Source organism: Phocoena phocoena, chromosome 13 (assembly GCF_963924675.1).
Source record: "Phocoena phocoena chromosome 13, mPhoPho1.1, whole genome shotgun sequence".
Classification (NCBI taxonomy): domain Eukaryota; kingdom Metazoa; phylum Chordata; class Mammalia; order Artiodactyla; family Phocoenidae; genus Phocoena; species Phocoena phocoena.
Window position 1 is genome coordinate 89,095,498 of NC_089231.1, and position 19,805 is coordinate 89,115,302.

Genomic DNA, 19,805 nt, shown 5'->3' on the forward strand with positions numbered 1-19,805 from the left:
CGAGGTGGCGGCCTGTCCTTAGGTGGAGACAGCGCCCAGACGGGCTGCTCTGCGGTCTGCTCTCGGCGCTGCTGGGGAGAATCCACAACCGCAGTTAAAGAACAGGAACCGCCAGAGGCAAAGGCTGAGACCCACACGGCGCTCAGACCCCCACCCGCCTCCAGAAACGTCTGAGGCTCAGCCTTTCACGCCCTCCTCTTCGTGGGCGAGGCTGCCTCTCCTGAGCCCCCTGGGAAGCCCTCCCGGACCCCAGTCTGCCCGTGATGCTCCTTCCTTTGAGCCTCCACAGCACAGGGTGGAGCCCCATTACAGAGCTCATCTCACCCACCTGGAGTAATGGGATTGCTGGATGGAGGTCACGCTCACTTCTATCCCAGGGCATCTGACGTCCTTGTGGAGCTCCTCCCCACTCCGACATGGTGACTGACAGCAGCAGCTTGGGTCCTGGGGCAGCTGTGGCGAGCAGAGCACCCCTGTCAGTCCATGATTGTCACCAGGCATGGGTGACAAACGGATTGTTCTTTTTGGTCACTGAGCTGTGGGGTTTGTCTGTGACGGCTGCAAACCTTTGTGTGCATCAGGAAAAGCAGCATTGTTTTTAGGCCACACCAGGCACATTCAGGATCTTAGTTCCCCAGCCAGGGATCGAACCCGGGCCCCCTGCATTCGGAGCGCAGAGTCTTAAGCACTGGACCACCAGGGAAGTCCCAGAGTAGTTTTTATAATAGACTCTGCGCGTGTTGGGCACCAGACAGAGCTTCCCTCACGACATTTAGCTATTGCCCAGCTTTACCTATTGTCTTATTATCTTGCATTCCAGGGCTCGGAGCCGAAACCCACATTTCCTAGAACATCTTCTCCTGTAAGGATTAGGATTTATTCATTATTTGCCTCTGGTACATCTATTGTATTAGTTCTAATGTGCTTAATCTTCTTTAAAGTTTTATTTATATTTTATTTTTGCTTCAATGTTTCCTCCTCATGTCATAGAATTAGAATCTCACCGTAGCTTTAATCTCGCCTCTGGGCTCGCAAATGGTTTTTCCAAGCTAAAAAACGTGGTTTAGAGAGTTTTTACTGCGTTCTCACTTCTGAACGGAGCGTTCACCGTTTATAAACAAGGGACCTGAGCCTCAGAGGATGTGTCCTGAATCACCATTACACTTGCAACTAGGTCAGTAAGACTGGAGGGAGGGATACACAAATATCTGGTTAAGTTAAACGCTCCGAAAGTAAGTATTAAAACATCTGTTGGCACCGTGTAAACCTAAGAGAGGACTCGCATGTTCAAAGACATACACGGTACTGATAAGTTTAGGAGAGATGAAATAAAACAAACGTTCAGAATCACATTGGGATTTACACAGAACCACTCCACGCCTACCACTGGCTGGCCAGTGACCAGGTTTGTAAATGAACACAAGTGGCTTCCGTTGGTCACGGGGAGGGTGCGCAGTCCGTGCCTGGAGCAGTCACATGAAAGCCACCCTGCAGACCCTGGGAGCAGTCTGGAGGTGGATGTGTGGGAATACCCATCACTGGTGAGAGCCGGCTGGGTGGCAGGAGTACCAGGTCCTCACCCTCGCAGACGAGACAAGTATGACTCCATCCCCCACCTATGTGAGGAAGCTGAGTCCAAGCTGACTCGATTTCATGGCAGAGATAGGACAGGTCTGTGACGACCCATCACAAGGGCACTGTCGTCAGTGTGGAACGTGCAGAATTGGAGGCGAGGGGGCAGCGTGGCGTTCAGCGGGTGTGAAGCAGCCCCTGCCTAGGGATGTGGGCTCTGCTACAGCCTCAGGACCTTGTTGAAGACGAAGCCTTATTCATCATCCAACCCATGTTCATTGGGTACCTGCCACATGGTAGGGAAAGTTCTAGAAATTGTGGAGGAGACACTGAACGGGTCAGACAAGGCTCCTGTCCTCCTGGAGATGATGTCCTAGTGGATGAGGCCAATGGTGATCAAGTATCTGAGCCACGGACATGGTGACACCAGCTGGTGGTGTGCATTCTGAGGACGATGAGACGATGATGCAGGGCGACGTGATAGACTGTGCGTGCGTGTGCGTGTGTGACGTGTAGGAGTGTGTATGTGCAAACATGTAGAGTTCGTGTGGATGTGTAAGTGGGTAGGTGTATGTGTGGCTGTGAGTGGGTATGTTTGTGTGAGTGTGTGGGGGTGCGTATGTATCTGTATGTGTGAGGGTGTGCATATATGCCTAAGTGTGCAGGCATGGTACATAGCAGGGGTGTGTGTTTATATGTGTGAGTGTGTGTATGCAGGCTAACTGTGATTTAGAACAGCGGTCAGGGAAAGCCTCTGAAGCCTTGGGGAAAATAATGGAAGAAGGAACGGCAAGATGAAAGGAGCTGGGCAGGAGTGGGCGCAGTGCAGGGAGAGCGGAGCAGTCTCACGGGCGACGAGGGGGATGGGGCCAGGTCACATACGGAGCTGGGGGCACATCAGCTAAGACATGTGCTTGAGGTCGACCCTCTAGGACTTACGAGATGCTAGATGTGGGATGTGAGGCAAAGGGGGAAATCATGGACGGTGCCCAAACCTTTGCCCTGAGCACAAAGGCAGCTTTGCTCTAGAGACATGGATTATACGAAAGAGAAACGTTCCAGGACTGGGGACGTCGGTAGAATGTTGCTGGTCACACTGGATACTTCCTCAGCAGCTCCAGGAAAAAGGGCTGTGAATAGTTCTAGAATTTCAGCAGCCCCAAACTCCAGGTCCCCAGTGGGTCTTTTCAAGTCTGCCTTAGACCTTTAGAGCAGGGGTCCCCAAACCCCGGTACCGGTCCGTGGCCCGTTAGGAACCGGGCCGCACAGCAGGAGGTGAGTGGCGAGCGAGCACAGCTTCATCTGCCGCTGCCCATGGCTCCCCGTCGCTCGCGTTACCGCCTGAACCATCCACCCGCCCCCCACCCCCCGCCCCCCCGCTTCCGGTCCATGCAAAAATTGTCTTCCACGAAACCGGTCCCTGGTGCCGAAAAGGTTGGGGGCCGCTGCCGTAGAGCATTCCTCGTCCTGTCATCTACCAGCAATGGATTATTCAAGCAGCTTCCAAGGAGCACTGTTAATTTCTGTGTAAAGTGTCCAGACACTCCCAGCAATTGTTTCACCAGTGGCCTCACTTTCAGCCACACGTGACGTTATCAAGGTTCCTCTTAAGAATTAAGTTCCCGGGGCTTCCCTGGTGGCGCAGTGGTTGAGAGTCCGCCTGCTGATGCAGGGGACGCGGGTTCGTGCCCCGGTCCGGGAAGATCCCACATGCCGCGGAGCGGCTGGGCCCGTAAGCAATGGCTGCTGGGCCTGCGCATCCGGAGCCTGTGCTCCGCAAAGGGAGAGGCCACAACAGTGAGAGGCCCGCGTACTGCAAAAGAAAAAAAAAAAAAAAAAAAAAGGACTTGAGGATATGGGGAGGGGGAAGGGTGAGCTTTGACAGGGCGAGAGAGAGTCATGGACATATACACACTAACAAACGTAGTAAGGTAGATAGCTAGGGGGAAGCAGCCGCAAGGCACAGGGATATTAGCTCGGGGCTTTGGGACAGCCTGGAGGGGTGGGAGGGGGAGAGTGGGAGGGAGGGAGACGCAAGAGGGAAGAGATATGGGAACATATGTATATGTATAGCTGATTCACTTTGTTATAAAGCAGAAACTAACACACCATTGTAAAGCAATTATACCCCAATAAAGATGTTTAAAAAAAAAAAAAAAGAATTAAGTTCCCCTGCTTGGTCTCCACGGGATGGTGACTTCATCGCAGCGTTTAGTTAACTTTGTTGCAATGCTTTATGAGGTAGCAGATTGTGTGCATCTAACCAGCAGACAGGTTTTCACACCTGGGAATTGTCCAAGGCATTTCCCTGGGAACGTGAACCTTTTCTCTCCAAGTGCACACCGCAGGAAACAGGGACCGGGGAGGGGACATTCCACTGCTGGGAAATACTGGGGCTGAGGGTGTGAACACAGTAGGGGCTGAGGACTGTTCTGGGGCGGTGGGACATCGGAGGAGGGGCTGGGGCAGCAGGTGAGGCTAAGAGGGGGTGGAGAGAGCCTCTGAGGGGTGTGACGTGAGTGGGAGACACCAGATCTGATCTTAGAGATGTTCCTCTGAAGGCCCGGGAGGGAGGCGCTGGGCGGGTTTGTCACATAAGAACCTCCCCAGGGAGGAGATTGTAAACTGCAGGAACCCAGGCTGGGCGACCTCCAGGTGCTCAATCTGGTCAGTGCTGAAACAATGTCAGTTAGTGGCCAGTGCTTAAAGATTGAGATGTTTTGCCTAAAATTCTGATTTCCTGACATTCTTGAGCAGCCAGGGCTCAGGCAGCTCTGAGATCCGTGCCATGTGGCAGCCGTGGCTGGTGCCGAGCGGAGGACACACCCTCGTGGGGCACAGTCTCACCAGCGCCCCAGGCCCTCCTGGTCCGTAGTTTCCTGTCGCCTCCTGCCCGTGGGTGTCCTGAGGATTCACCTTTGCACCAGTTCATATTCACTGGATGGACCTTTGGAAATCTGAGACCCTTCTTGACCTTGAGGAGGTTTGACCCTCAAGTCAGAGGATGGGGACAGACGAGCAGTTCATCAAATCACAGCACAGCATCCCATCAGGGAAACGGAGGGGGAGAGCCTTGATTCAAGACCATGATGGCGTGGCTGGGAGAACAGTGGCCCCAAAGGTGTCCACACCCTGATCCCCAGGACCTGTGACTGTGTTACCTTACCTGGGAGAGGGGGGCTTGAGGGTGCAATTAGGTGAGGGGACGGCATCCTGGATTACCCAGGTAGGCCCAATCTAATTACATGAGTCCTTAAAATAGGGTAATCCTTCCCATCCTGTCAGAGTGAGGAATAAAATACTGCTATAGCCATATCAGTAAACAAGGATGTCTCAGCCATCAGCAATGGCAGCCCCCTGACCCCCGACAGTGAGCCCTGAGGGAACTCAGGAAGGAAAAAAGAATACCTGCCATCTAGCAGCCATCAGATCGCAGCCACCCCTAAGGGCGTACCTTAAGGGAACGCAGGATGTGAAAACACAGGATCCTGCCCCCAACCCCATAGCTGAGGTGCACATCGAAGGAATGACTTCAGTGAGCCCAGACTCTTGCATCTTCCGATACATAGAAAAGCACTAAAATTCTTAACTTGAAATATCTGGTTTTCTTTAATAACAATAATCTTTTCAAGTTCAGACTACCTGCCCTTTGTTGCAAAAACTTCTATATATCCCGGCTCCCCGTCCCCTCCGAGGAGTGAGGCAGGAGATAGATGGGCTCCAGGCTGGACCTTCCTTACCAGCCCCCTGTTTACATCTCCTGAAGCAAGAAATAAACGGGCTCCAGAACTACATATTTATGACCGGACTCCTGTCTATATATTGTTTTTTCAGTACGCGGGCCTCTCACTGCTGTGGCCTCTCCCGTTGCGGAGCACAGGCTCCGGACGCGCAGGCTCAGTGGCCACGGCTCACGGGCCCAGCCGCTCCGCGGCACGTGGGATCTTCCCGGACCGGGGCACGAACCCGCGTCCCCTGCCTCGGCAGGCGGACTCCCAACCACTGCGCCACCAGGGAAGCCCCTGTCTGTATTTTGAGATCTGCACTTCGATATAAGAAACAGCAACAGGAATAGGATGGATAACTGGGCATTGGACACTTTTATGGCAGCGACAGAGTGGCACAAAACCCTGTTAAAAGATCAACAGGTCGTACATTTCCCATCCCTGGGGCAAGGGAGACACTGCACATGCACAAAAGCCTTCAAGGGGTCAGTAAGCCAGGGGATGCCAGACCACAGTAAGTCTTGCCTTCTTCCTCCCAGACGCCTTTGCGATGAAATCCATCTCGACTGAGGGGTGTGTGCACACCCAGGGGAGGGTCCAGAGACAAATTAGAGGTCAAAACAGTACGACTGGCCAAGAAGGAGACAAAGACCCGGAAGACCGCCCCCTTCAAAGGGATTTAAATTTCCCATAGGCGCAACAACTCTTCAGGACTCTCTCTCTCTGAGTTGGCCCGTGCGTCTTTCCACATGTACTCGGCTTTTCTGATAAACTTTTCACTTTTCTCTTTCCCTTCTGCATCCTTGCCTGAATTCATTCTTGACAAGACATCGAGAACTAGGGACCCAGGCCCTAGCTGCTGGCCCCTGTGGTCCAGTGGTTAGGGCTCCCGGTCCAGGAGCTAAGATCCTGCTTCCAGCTACTGCTCACTGCTGCTTCCTGCTGCCTGCGTCCCAAATCAGGAGCAGTTCTCTCAGGGTTACCTGAGATGCTGCCTCCCGGACTTGAAGTCCTAAGAATGTCCACCAAATAAAACATAACTCTCAACTTTTCAGTTGTGCATTTTTTTTAGTCAACGAGAGAGACAAGATAGAAGAAAAAGGATAGATTCAAAGCATGAGAGGGACTCGACTGCTACTCCTGGCTCTGAAGATGGAGCGAGGGGCTGTGAACCAAGGCACATACATGGCCCCTAGCAGGTGGAAAGACCCTCATGCGACAGTCAGAAGGAAACAGGGATCTCAGTCCTACAACCACAAGGAACTGACTTCTACCAACAACCCAGAAGAGCAAGAAAGCAGGTCCTCCCCTAGAGCCTCCAGGAAGAAACAGCCCGAAGACACCCTGATTTTAGCCCAGTGAGACCCACGTCAGTCTTCTGATCTGCAGAACTGTGAGATGACAAATTTGTGTTGTCTAACCCATTAAGTTTGCGGTAATTTGTTAGGTCAGCAACAGGAAACTATACAGATGGTTGTGTTTCCGGAAGAAACAGCTGATCTTCAGTCTGCACAGACTGGAAGGCCACTCCACCTGAGGACAGGTGCGTGTGCAAGGTGTTGGAGTGGAGCTTGGTTGGTGAATAGAATAACGTGGTGGGAAGGGTGGGTCCAGCTGTCCAGGAGGGAACATTGAAGGCATCGCAAGTGTCCTGAAGGGTGGGAAAGGGTGAGTTAGCCCCAAACCACCACCATGAACTAGAATCCCCCAAGTTAACGACCCCCTTACCTGAGCATGGATGCTGCCTTTGCTTAGCAAAGGAACACAGACCGACACCCTAGAAGTGATCTTGGAAAAGAAAACTATAAAGTTATAAAACTAAAAAACTCAATCTTGCCTCACATCCCTTGGGAAGGGTGCTGCCCTGCTTGTGAGGCACTTACCCCGCACCCCATGGGTTGTTTTCCTTGAGAAAAGGGGGTCAAGCTCATTCCTAAATTGTTTTATTTTTGTCTTTGGCTAAAAGGGATGTTGCAATTATGACCCAGTCTCAGACAATTTCCAGAGAATTTTGCAAAGTTGTGTCACACATGTGTCACTGTTTTCATGCCTGTGTGCTGAGCAGCTGGTGACACCAGCATCTTATGACGGGAACACCTAGGTGGTGGGACAGTAAAAAGCACAGTAATTTCCCTCACATTGTCACGTTAGCTGGAGCGCTAATAGCCTTGTCACAGTCACAGCTCTCGTTAGGGAGTTCGGTGTCCTTCCTGCAAGAAGGCTTCAGAGTCAGAGCAGAACAGGATCCCTGGTGGAGGCACCTGTGCTCCCTCTGTTATAAATCACCAGGCCCGACAGCGCGCCCACGCTGGGACTACCAAACACAGACGTGCTGGTGGGAGACCTCGAGCTTCAGTCGAGCTCCTGTAAACTCGGAGGACACAGAGAAGGTCACCCCAGAAACCTGGCACACAAATCCATGTGGGCAAATGATGGAAGAGTGGTGGGGGGAGGAGGGAGCGCCCTTCCTGGGGCTGGTGAGGGAAAGGACAGCACAGAGCGGGAAGCCAGCTCCCCAGGCTGACGGCGGGGCACACGGTTGGTCCCAGACCCAGGGGCGTCGAGGCCCTGAATCCTGAGTGAGAGTCCCTGCAGGACGCCCATCCAACCCAAGTTGCTGGAAAGGCTCTTCCACCCGAGCCCGGTTCTCCCACGAGGACTGAGCACATGTTTAGCAGCCCGGTCGGCAGGTGTCATCTGCTCCCCGTGACTGTCCCAGACAGGCGTCCACTCACCGGGTGAAAAGGCCAAAGACAATCCACATCGGGTCACTGAGCCATTGGACCCGTGTTCTCCTTCCCAGACCCAGATTTTGGAGACAGACTCAAAGGCAGGTCTCCTGGGTCGGTCCAGGACCCTTTCCTGCAGCTGTGAACCCATTTCAGACAAAATCACGTCGGTGGAAGACAGCAGCACACGCCACCCCGAGTATGCCCTTTGGTACATTGATTAAGGAGCTGTCGGCACTGGAGGAACAGCAAATGCAGGAGAGCCTTTCTCCGAACTCCCTTGTCTGCCTAAAGTCAGATCCTCCCAGGACCTCAGCTGTCACAGATCCCCTCCTGGAAGGCTCACCAACAGGGAAGGTTGGCTCTTGTCACAGAAGAGGAGACACCACATTCTGACAAAGCCTGTCACAAACTATCCTCCCAGTTATTCTTCCAAGGGCCCTGTCATCTTTCCTAAGACTCCTTCACTCTCCCCTAAGAGGTCTACATCCCCCTCCCCTTTCCCTACTCAGATGGCTTTTAGTCTGGATTCGAAGTCAGCTGGGGGGAGTCACTCTTTTTCCTGGGTATCTACCATGTGTACTTGAGGTACATATGTTAATAAACTTCTATTTGATTTTCCCTTGTTAATCTGTCTTTCATTATAGAGTCTCAGCCAAGGAGAACACAGGAGGGTAGAGGGAAAATATTTGTCCTCCCTACATCAGCATGCTTAACAAGCAAGCCCTGCCTCACAGGAGCTCTCCTGTCTGACGCTGACTCTTCTGTTCTCAGTTAGGTTTATTGATTAAGGGCAAGGCTGCCTTCTCTGATGGTTGTCAAACAGTAATCAGTATCGAGGCAGCAAAGAACAAAGAGCTTTATTTGGGGTCTTAAGAAGGGCAATTCAGGAGATACAGATTCAGGTGAAACCAGAGAGTGTTAACAGGAAAGAGAAAGAGTCAAGAGCTCATCAAAGCAGGGGGCTTCCCTGGTGGCTCAGTGGTTGAGAGTCCGCCTGCCGATGCAGGGGACGCGGGTTCGTGCCCCGGTCTGGGAAGATCCCACATGCCGCGGAGCGGCTGGGTCCGTGAGCCATGGCTGCTGAGCCTGCGCGTCCAGAGCCTGTGCTCCGCAACGGGAGAGGCCACGGCAGTGAGAGGCCCGCGTACCGCAAAAAAAAAAAAAAAAAAAGGGGCTCCTCAAAGCAAATGCCACAAGGTTGTTCAAGACTCACAGTGCACCGTAATTCAAGAAAGGGAATGTGTGTTCCCTAAGGGATGGGCTGTCATGAGTCATTTTAGGGTAAAGCGTCTGATAAATATCTTGAGTTTCTGGAACATCAGGTAGGTATTATGGGTGCTGCACTAAGACAGTAACTGGTCCAAAAGTCAGATTCCATCCAGGCTAAGACATGCATAAGTCATCCTTCCTCAGTGGTCTCCCAGCTCCATGTTAGAGAACCCTCTTAGCAATACTGACTCCATTTTGATTTTCCTTTCACATTTCCCCCTTTGGGTAGAGATCCTCTTTGGAAAAAGCATCGATGAGCGACCATTTGGTTATTTGGCATCAGCATTGACTTCCTCAGCACTGGGAAGTCTCATTCCCAGAAAGTCTGGTCCCACAGAGGAGGGAAAGAGGTGGTTACGTGAGAGGTACCAACGAGGATCCATCTCGGAAGTGAGCTGTAACTGGCGTTCAAAATAGAAGTTCATGGATCTTCATTAGGAGAAATCTTACTGGGGTGGTTAATCATCTCCAAACATCAAGCTATCATTATCCCTGTGGAGGGTGTCATAGCACAACAGTGAGAGATACCGAATATCAACAACTTATAGAACACACACACTTATAAATGCTGCAGCCATCAATAGTGATGTCATAAGCAAAGATCTTAGCCTGCTTTCACCTGAGCCTAACCAACCTTTCCGTGTTTCTACAAAACTTGGTATTGGGTCGTTCATGGCATTTATTTGTATTTTCATATGACTCATTAAGTTGGTGACATTAGAAGATTCACCTGGTGTTAAAACAATGTCCTGCTTGCATGATAGCACAGGTACCAACTCAAGAGGCTGTTAGAATGTCAAGACCCAGCCAGTTTTGTACGACTGCCTTTCTTATTAAAGATATTTCAGAATTGTAAAGATTTACAGCTTGTTGGGGAAATTTGGTTAAAGCTTCTATATGAGCAATGACATCTTCAAGTCCCAGTGAGGGAACAAAACTAGAGGCCAAATGACTAACCTAGCCCATCTTGCTTTTTATAAGGGGTAATTTTCAGGGGCTGTGTTGAGAGTTGTGTGAATATACCCTTGAGTCCAGGGAAATCCCAAGGTACAACATCCTATCCATCTGGGAGGGACCCAAGGCCAGAAGTTAGTTTCACAAAGCCGTTGGGTTCCATTTGGGATTACCCAGTAAATACTGTGCCATGTATTCCAATCAGTTCCAAACCAACCAGTAGCTTTTTTTTGTTTGTTTGTTTTGTTTTGTTTGTGGTACGCGGGCCTCTCACTGCTGTGGCCTCTCCCGTTGCAGAGCACAGGCTCCGGACACGCAGGCTCAGCGGCCATGGCTCACGGGCCCAGCCGCTCCGCGGCATGTGGGATCCTCCCGGACTGGGGCACGAACCCGCGTCCCCTGCATCGGCAGGCGGACTCTCAACCACTGCGCCACCAGGGAAGCCCCAACCACTAGCTTTTTAAAAAATATTTATTTATTTGGTTGTCTCGGGTCTTAGCTGGGGCACGTGGGATCTTCATTTTAGCACGTGGGTTTCTCTCTAGTTGTGGTGCATGGGCTTCTCTCTAGTTGTGGCGTGCAGTCTCCAGAGCACATGGGCTCAGTAGTTGCAGAGTGTAGGTTCAGTAGTTGTGGTGCACGGGCTCTCTAGTTGTGGCGTGTGGGCTCTAGATCATGCAGGCTCAGTAGTTGCGGCACGTGGGCTTAGTTGCCTCGTGCGTGTGGGATCTTGGTTCCCTGACCAGGGCTCGAATCCGCATCCCCTGCGTTGGAAGGCGGATTCTTAACCACAGGACCACCAGGGAAGTCCTCAACCACTAGCCCTTTCTTTTTTTTTTTTTTAACATCTTTATTGTAGTATAATTGCTTTACAATGTTGTGTTAGTTTCAGCTAACCAACCAGTAGCTTTCAAAGTGGCAGCTGTGGCACAAGAATCGTGGTGCCCATCCAAGATGTCAGGTGTTATTAGGTCAGTTCGTCTTTGTAAGGTTAGCCGTTCCCAGCATGATGGCACTTAGATGTCCTTAACACAGTGTTAACCATATAAATCTGCCCTGTAACTGGGGAACACCCTAAAAGACAAGAGGTGCCATTCTTCAGTCCTGACATCCTAATTCTCTCCTGAGACTGGGTCGTGGTAGCACGAAGAGAAAACAAATACCGACGCACAGAGTTATTTAAGGTTTGGTTGATGGGCCGTTCATGTGGGTTCCAACGAATGATGTCCATGATTTCTAAAGTAATACAAGCGTTTCTTTCTTCTAAAACGAACTTTTTCTTAAAGCCAACCCGTCAAACCCTTATAATGGAGATATTCACCAAGGTAACTCAGAAGTGCTGGACAAGGGCAGCTGTCCACAAATCCAACAATGGGATTCGTTTGCAAAATGAGCCTGTGATTGTGCCCACAGGAGACAAATGTTCGAATCAAAAGCATTGATATATGGGAAAAGGCAAATAAAAAGGAAGATTATACAGACCTGGTCCCAAATCATGGGAAAGCTATCCACAGCAGATGTGTTTACTTCGTCATCCTGGCTTTTGTCTGGTTAATTTGAGTTTCAGGGCTCTAGATGGTTGTGAAGTCCAGGCAGGAGGTGTTGTCTTCTTTGAATGAGAAACATGAATCCATGAGTCAATGCCTTTCAATTTAGCGGCACAAGTTAACAGTACCTGGTAGAGTCTCTTCCAACGAGGTTGAAGGGTGACTTCGTGAAGATGCTGGTCCCAGTAGACATACTTGCCAGGTCATGATGTTGTAGGTCTTCGTCTCCCAGGAGCACGCTGTGAGAAGTTTGCTCCACAACCTTTGTATTCATTTTAAGGGCTTTAGTTAATTCTTGGAAGAAGGTGAGGAGATCTCCTTTCGTCATAGCAGACTCGTATATCCTTTCACCTAGCTGCATGTGACTGCCAGTAACGATTTAAAATGGTGACAGTGTATTTTTCCTGAGGGAGTGATTCTGAGATCAAGCAGAACCAAAGGCAGTGCTTCAGGCCAAGGCAGCGTAAAAGGTTCAACTAATTTTAAAACTAATAGTTTAAATTATTCCATTAGTGCGTATACTGCGAGTTCAGAGGACTGAGGATGGTAGGTGCAGTGAAAAGGTTGCATAAGTGGCCAAATATTACAGACAGACTCTAAAATTTGTCCTACAATGTGGAAGCCTCTGTCACCATGTAGTTCAGAGAGATTTCAAGTTGGGATCATTTTTTTCTAATAGCGCTTCGCTAATTACTGTGACTCTGGGACAAGGAAATGCTTCTACCCAGTGAGAAAAGCATGCAGGTCATTCCCAGAACCTAATTATACCCTCGAGAGGGAGGCAATTGGATGAAGTCTATTCGCTGTATCTCCTGAGAGGAGAGGAAAATGTCCCATAGATGTATAAACAGGTTTCTCTGGGTCATATTTAGGACAGATTTGATGTCTCTGATAAACTCGGGAGGCCGTCTTTGGGGATAACTTCCAATTGCATTGCTTTCCTCATTTTATCAGTATTCCAATGAGTTAATTCACATATGTCGTTCAAGATTTGTTTTTATGTTAAAGAACTGATTCATTAGAATGGAATTGACAATGAAAATTGATTATCTCTGTGACGCACGTAATTTTAAGATAATAAGTAGAATTATGACGGATAACATTATACTAGGCCATATCCAAATTTTAGAAATTTCGTATAATCTCTAGCACATTTATGTTAGTAACATTTACCCATACAATACAACCCAGGAAGATTGATCAGCCTTTATTTGACAATACTTCCGTGTAATTTAGCCTACCAAATAAGGTAATTAGTTTCATGTCTCTCTTTTATAGAGAGAGAAAATAAATCTTTTGAGGTGTTCCAGGGGACCTTCTGGAAAACCTCAAAGTTATTTCCTGGTCGATAAGACTTCATTTAGAATGTGATTTGTGGGAAGCTTATTAAAAAATATCAAAAGCTTTAAAAACACTTGGTGAAATAGGATCATAGGTCACTGTGAAACATTATTTATTTATTCATGTAATCAAAGTGATAAAGACTTCACAGGCAAATACAGAAAGTTGAATAGTTGTAAAAAGTCTCACCTACAAATTATAGCATCCTTGTTTTTCTATACAGATTATATTAAAGGCAAATAAAATCTTTGCTCACAGTTTCTCACTAAGACTCGACCAATAATCTAAAAAACCGTTCTTTTAACAGAGAGAAAAACAAATTTTAACTTGGACTAGCTTTACTTTTGATATAAAAACTCATTTACTTAATTAAATTTGTTCCAATCTTGTCCATTCCCGACCACATATAAAATCCTTTTCCAAAGATTTCTTTTTCATAAATCTTCTTTTACCTCTCTCTCTCGCTTTAATCACATACATTAAAAATTTCAAACCCTTAGAAACCTTTCTGGGGAAAACTAAAAAGGAGGCAATTATGAACTTTCTTTTTACATTAGCATTCTATAGATTGGCAAACTTATATTTTTATAATTTCTGGAAACATACCTCCTCATAGAACATTTCTGTGTGGCACCAAACATGTTTACTGATTGTCCCAAATATCTTTAGTTTCTCTGCAAAAGGAAGCCTATGTTCAGTAATTAACGTTTCAGTATCTTATTTGGGAATGAACTACGTACTTAATGAATTTAACTTAACTCACTTAACTTAATTTAGCAACATTCTAAGGGTGTAAGTTACCAAAGAATTTCGGGAAGCTATTTTTTAAGTTGAGGTATCATAAAACATAATTATTCTTAAAGAGTTCACCTGAAACTGTGATTCCATTTACACTTATTTAGTTTACCTATGAAAACACCATACCAAGTTATTTTTCTTGCTGACAAATTTTGTAACAGAGATAATATGAACCTATTTGACTTTTAGTTAACCTAAGTGCAATAAAAGTAGTTTTCTTAGTGTTGTTAACTCTGAAGACGTGTCTATATTAATTAAACCAACAGGCTTAAACTAGCTATAATACTGAATATTTTCCCAGATCACGTAAATCTGAAACTAATTTGGGTTGGTTTCTACTATATTTCTGAGAAACTCAATTAAATAGAGCTCTTTTACAAATTAATTCTGGCAATACCACTTGGAGGTAAGAAAATACCATTTCTATAACATACATACATAGATATACACACATACAGATACACAGAGAGATCCCATAGTTTTCATTTTAAAACATTATTCATGAACAGGTACAATACAAAACCCACTAGCTTATAAATAACAGTCGGAATAAATAAGTCTATCCATTTAGATGGCTAAAGTCTTTCGTTATTTGTGGAAAAGACTTTTAAGATATTTATTTGCTCTTGACAAGCAATTTTAAGGAAGCTGTTTGGGCAAGAGAGTCCTTTTAGCAGTTTGTATATTAAGAGGCCTCATTCCCTCTCTCTTTCTTTCCTCAGTCCTGGGAGTTGGAGGTGGTCTAGATAAGAGTTCCCAAAGAGGTTAGAAGCATTTTGAGATAAATAGGGGAGGTTTGGAGATCGATGAAAAAGAAAATGAGTGGGTTTTAACTGCCTCTAGAGATGCATGTCCAGTTTTACAAAGATTTGTAAGATGTTAACACATGTGACTTTTCGATGTTGAAAAATGAAATATGCCAACATTTGGAGAATTTGTATCACTCAGTGAACCAGTATTTTCTGAGTGATCAATGTTAGATTTCAAAAAATCATGTGTGGGTACAGTATCCATTCCAAGTACCAATTAGACGAGTGATTTTATCCATCCTAACAGAGCACGAAACCTTCACTGGATAAGGTTTCATATTCCACGCTCGGCAAACCTCTAAGAAACCACCATTTGGTGAGTTCCAGTATGAAGTCAAAGAAAAATACCCATAATTATCTAATAAGGCAATTAATACACTCCTTCCTCTTTCCAACTACACATCTGTGTAATGCTAGATTTTCAACCAAAACAACAGATCAGGTGCTTCCCTGGTGGCTCAGTGGTTAAGAATCCGCCTGCCAATGCAGGGGACACGGGTTCGAGCCCTGGTCTGGGAAGATCTCATATGCTGCGGAGCAACTAAGCCCATGTGCCACAACTACCAAGCCCGCGTGCTGCAACTACTGAAGCCCGCGTGCCTAGAGCCCGTGCTCCGCAACAAGAGAAGCCACCGCAATGAGAAGTCCGCGCACCGCGACGAAGAGTAGCCCCCGCTCACAGCAACTAGAGAAAGCCGGCACACAGCAACGCAGCCAAAAATAAAATAAAGAAATAAAAATTAATTAATTAATTAATTTTTAAAAATAAATAAATTTAAAAATAAAATAAATAAATTAAAAAAAAACAAATCACAGTAGCTTGACTGAAGGAGCAGATACGAGAACTCAGCAGACTTCTATGAAGTCAGACATTAAAAAGTTTTTGCAAAATTGTGAAACAGCGCTGCTCTTCTCCCTCAAATCTTTTTGTTTAGGAAAATACAGTTATTTTTCATTAACTTAAATGACATCATAGGTTGATCCACCCATTCAACTACATTATACCTGATTTTAAACGGGGCTGTCATTACAGGGCAGTGGGCAGTAAGCCAACCTTCTGCAAAATGAAGGTCAGAGAGAGATGAATAACAAGGAGGACAGCCTTGTGAGGACATCCAGACGGACAGGAAGAAGCAGAGGGAGCCAGAGAGAACGCTCTCAGAAACCTCAGAGGATGTTTCCAACTGGGAAATCCTTTGCGATAATTCTGAGTTAGTTTCTTTGAGGGAAGAAATAGTGGATTCATCTGGGGGCGTCAGATATCAGTTGCAATATGCTTCCCATACTTGTCTTATCCTATAGATTTTTTCCCAATTGAGCATGAAAATAGACTCATTTAGAAATCTCAAATGAGCCCCAAGTGGACCAAGAGAGTTTCAAGTCATGGCGGGTAATTTTAGTCCAACATCTGAGAAATTTACAAGAGGAAGTTTTGAAATGAGTTGGAATTCTGGATGGCAGCCGCCCATCAGCAGTGCCCTTAGAAATTGAACTCCCCATAACAGAGTACTCACAAGATGAAGGATTCCCTTCCCAGATAAAGCCAACACCAGAGGAAACCCAAACAACTCAGAATCTTGACCAAAATGGGAGTTTTGGAACCAAGAGGACTTACATCCATGACCTAGGGCTGCCAAGGAGATGACTGAGTACAAGGGACTCTTGTAGGTAGCTTACTCATGTCCATGGCACTGTTGGAAGTAGAGATGAGTCACTTTGGATCCCACTTTTGACACCATGTAATGTTGAACAATAAACGGTATCAAGGCTGCAAAGAATAATAAGATTTGTAATTCAGGAGACGCAAATTTGGATAAACCAAGAGTGTTCCAGAGAAAAGAAAGAGTCAGGGGCATATAAAGGCAAAAGCCACAATGTTGTTCAAGAATTATAATTTTTAAAAATGTTACCAGTGTTTTAATCTCACATTTCATCTTCATTTACATGAAACATTGGCATTGCTGAGGCAGAATATTTTAAAATACACAGATGCTGCCAATAAAACATTGCATGGCTGTTCAACGGAAACATAAAGCTACTGAAATATTTTAATTTGTCAGTACATGTAAATGTGGTGAAGCAAAAATTTGGGAGAAGAACAAATAAAGAATTATGATTGATTCTAACGCAATAAAGGAAAAATTTGTCCTTAAAGAATGTGCTGTGACAAGTTACTTTAGGGAAAGTGTCTGATAAGTAGGTAAACATCGAGTTATTTTAGAGTAAGGGCCTGATAAGTATCTTGAGTTTCTGGAGCACTGGGCAGAGGTTCCGGATGCCTGCATTAAGACCACAGTGGTCAAAACAGCAGGTTCCACCCAGGCTGAGATGTCCGTAAATCACACTTCCTCAATGGCCTCTCGGCTATATTTTAGAGAGTTCTCTCAGCAATACCAGCTCCATTTTCACTTCTTTTCACATGATGGAGTCTGTGGGAGAAGACACAGCTCCTTTTCCTAGAACCTGGAGAATGGATCCCTTTTCTCCATGAAGGAACTTCAGTGCCCATGGCCAGATGAACTCCAGACACTAAACCCAAATCGCAGAGGAGTAACTTGGGGTCAGTGGTCACAGTGAGAGGCCTGACCAAGTTCAGACACACCCCGCCCTGGTCCTGAGGGGAGGAACCCCCAGGGGAGAACGCAGAAGAGCTGCCCAGGGGTCTGAGCCCCAGGACTTGAGGGCTGCCGCAGCTCTGGGCCACGGGGCCAGCGGACAGGTTGAGGGGGCCCCTGCACCCACCCTCAGACCTTTGCTCTGCCTGACGGACGGAGCTGACGTGTCTCCAAAGAACGGAGTTTGGACCTGCTCCAGCACAGCCGTCAGAGGACCCCCGGGTCCCCGCAGCGCCCTGTCCTCCGTCCCGCCTGGTGCACTCAGGGCCGGCTGTGGGGCAGGAAGCAGGTTTCATCCATGTTCACACCTGCACGAGTCACCAGGTGAGAGGCTTTACAGGAAAGGCAGCCCCGAGGGTGGGTCTGAGCCTCCCAGAGGCCCTTCAAACCCCGCTCTGTGTGTCACCTGAGCTGAGCCCAGGGATGCAGGTGGTGTGTTTCCTGCTCTGTGGCTGTAACTGCAGGTCTGAGCTACAGAAGGAGGGGCTGAGCCCCAGGTGGGAACAGTGGAGCTCCTCTGTGGAGGGAGGCTCAGAGGCGTCCGGGGCGCAGAGCGGGCCTCCTGTCTCCAGCCCGGCCTGAGGCTGCAGGCGCCAGGTGATCGGCTCCCTGAACCAGTGCCTGTGGGTTGCACATCGAGGGACAGCAGAGCCGAGACTGCAGGTGAGGACTCGACCCCTCCCTGCAGCACAGGTGTGCACAGCAGCTGGGGGCTCGGAACATGCGGAGCACACGCAGACCCCAGCATCTGGCAGAGGCGTCGTCCCCTCCAACGGTCCCACCTGAGCTGTCAAAGTGGCCCTGACACCTGATCTGAGGGGTGACGGGGGGGTTGGCTCTGCCCCTCGAGGCCGCGGGAGGGAAGTGGGGGGAGGTCTGCGGGGAGAGGCGGCAGCTGGAGCCGGAGCCCTGAGACGCATACCTGCTCTGGGGCCAGGGTGTGCAGGGGCTCTGCCGGGGGACAAGCCTCAGGACAGGCAGGAGCCCTGCAGGTGGAGGATGGGGCAGTGCCATCTGCGGAGCTGGGCTGGGGGAGGGCTGAGGACGGCTGTCCTGGGCCCGCAGGGAAGGAGTTTCTCACAATCCCATGTAAGGGTTGCTTCACAGGTGGTGAGCTCCCCATCACTGGGAGGGTTCAAGAGACATGGGGTGATTGATCGGCAGCTCAGTCCTTGGGGAGAAGTTGGACCTGACAGGCTTTCTCTCCATCAGGTTCCCTGATGATAAATGTTGGAAATGGCATCTGGGAAGCTTTAGCATGTCAGGGTTTTGGCTTCTCCCTGCAGAATCTGACTCAGGGTCTGGGGTGGGGCCCAAGGATGCCCTTGCCTCTGCAGCTGCTCCCGGATCTGAGGGTCCTGATTCCGGGGGTCTGAGAGCCCAGGCCTGGGATTGACCTCGGACCCTGCTCCACGCAGACAGGGCTCCAGGAGGGCAGGGGTCTCCATCCCAGTGCCCGGAACAGCTCCAGCTCCAGGCAGATGCTCAAACAGGGAGGTCAGTGCCCCCTTCCCCTCTCCCGGCCCCTGGGCTATGAGACAAGGGCCCTAGCCCTGGGGGTCTTGAGCATCCAGCCTCTGGACAGTGACACCCCAGCAGGAAGCCCCAGGAGGAGGCGGTGCTCAGAGAAGTCTGTCCCCAGCCCATGGCGTCGTCCTGCAGGACGGGGTCTTCCCGCTGTGACAACTAAGCACGCACTGGGTGAGTCACCCCTCCTCGAGCAGCCGGCAGATGGTCTTGCTTTGAAAGCAAACTCAAGTGGGGAGCAGGGTCCACATCGGGTGCTGTGATGTGTGTGGACTGTCAGGACCCAAGTCAACCCCGAGTCCCCAGTCCCTCTGTGCACACATGGGGGGCAGACGATGAGGCGCAGGGAGCTGAGTCCACGCAGCAGCCCCTCAGCATCGCCCTCCTTCAGGACGGGGCCTGGGGGCGGCGTCTGGATGAGCAGGTGGCCGGACATGCCCAGGCCTAGGAGGGGCCCCCAGCACGGCTCTGCAACCCCTGTCAGGAGCAGATCCCCCACCCAGGGGAAACTGTGCTGGATCCCCAGATTCCTACAGGACGTGACTCCAGAACCCACTCTCTGCTGGTCACAGTGATGTCAGCACAGGGCCCGGAAGGTGGGAGGAGCTATGGGCTCAGGTGACCAGGCTAGGTTTTCTCCTGTCTGTGATTAGTCCCATCAGGGTTGGAGAGCGGGCCTCGGGGAGCCTGGGGGAGGGGCTCTGTCTCAGGTGAGGTGCCCAGAACACCCAGGGGCACCTGATGGAGCCCCAGGCAGCGGTGGCCTGGACCCTCAAGGGGCTCTGGGCCTTGATGCCCCAGGAACTCACTCTCCAGGGGCTGCAAAGCGTTTCCCACCTGCATTCTGCCCAGCGCTGCCCGTGACAGCCTCTGCCTCGGGGAGCAGGCTGACTTGCAGGTTGCAGACAAGACCCAA

General features: G+C 49.1%; 1 non-coding gene across 1 annotated transcript; it reads right to left on the minus strand.

The window, feature by feature from the left end:
• Positions 1–630: 630 nt before the first annotated feature.
• On the minus strand, positions 631–703 carry TRNAR-CCG (transfer RNA arginine (anticodon CCG)). The gene has a single exon. It is a non-coding gene; the product is annotated as a tRNA-Arg (tRNA).
• Positions 704–19,805: the final 19,102 nt, after the last annotated feature.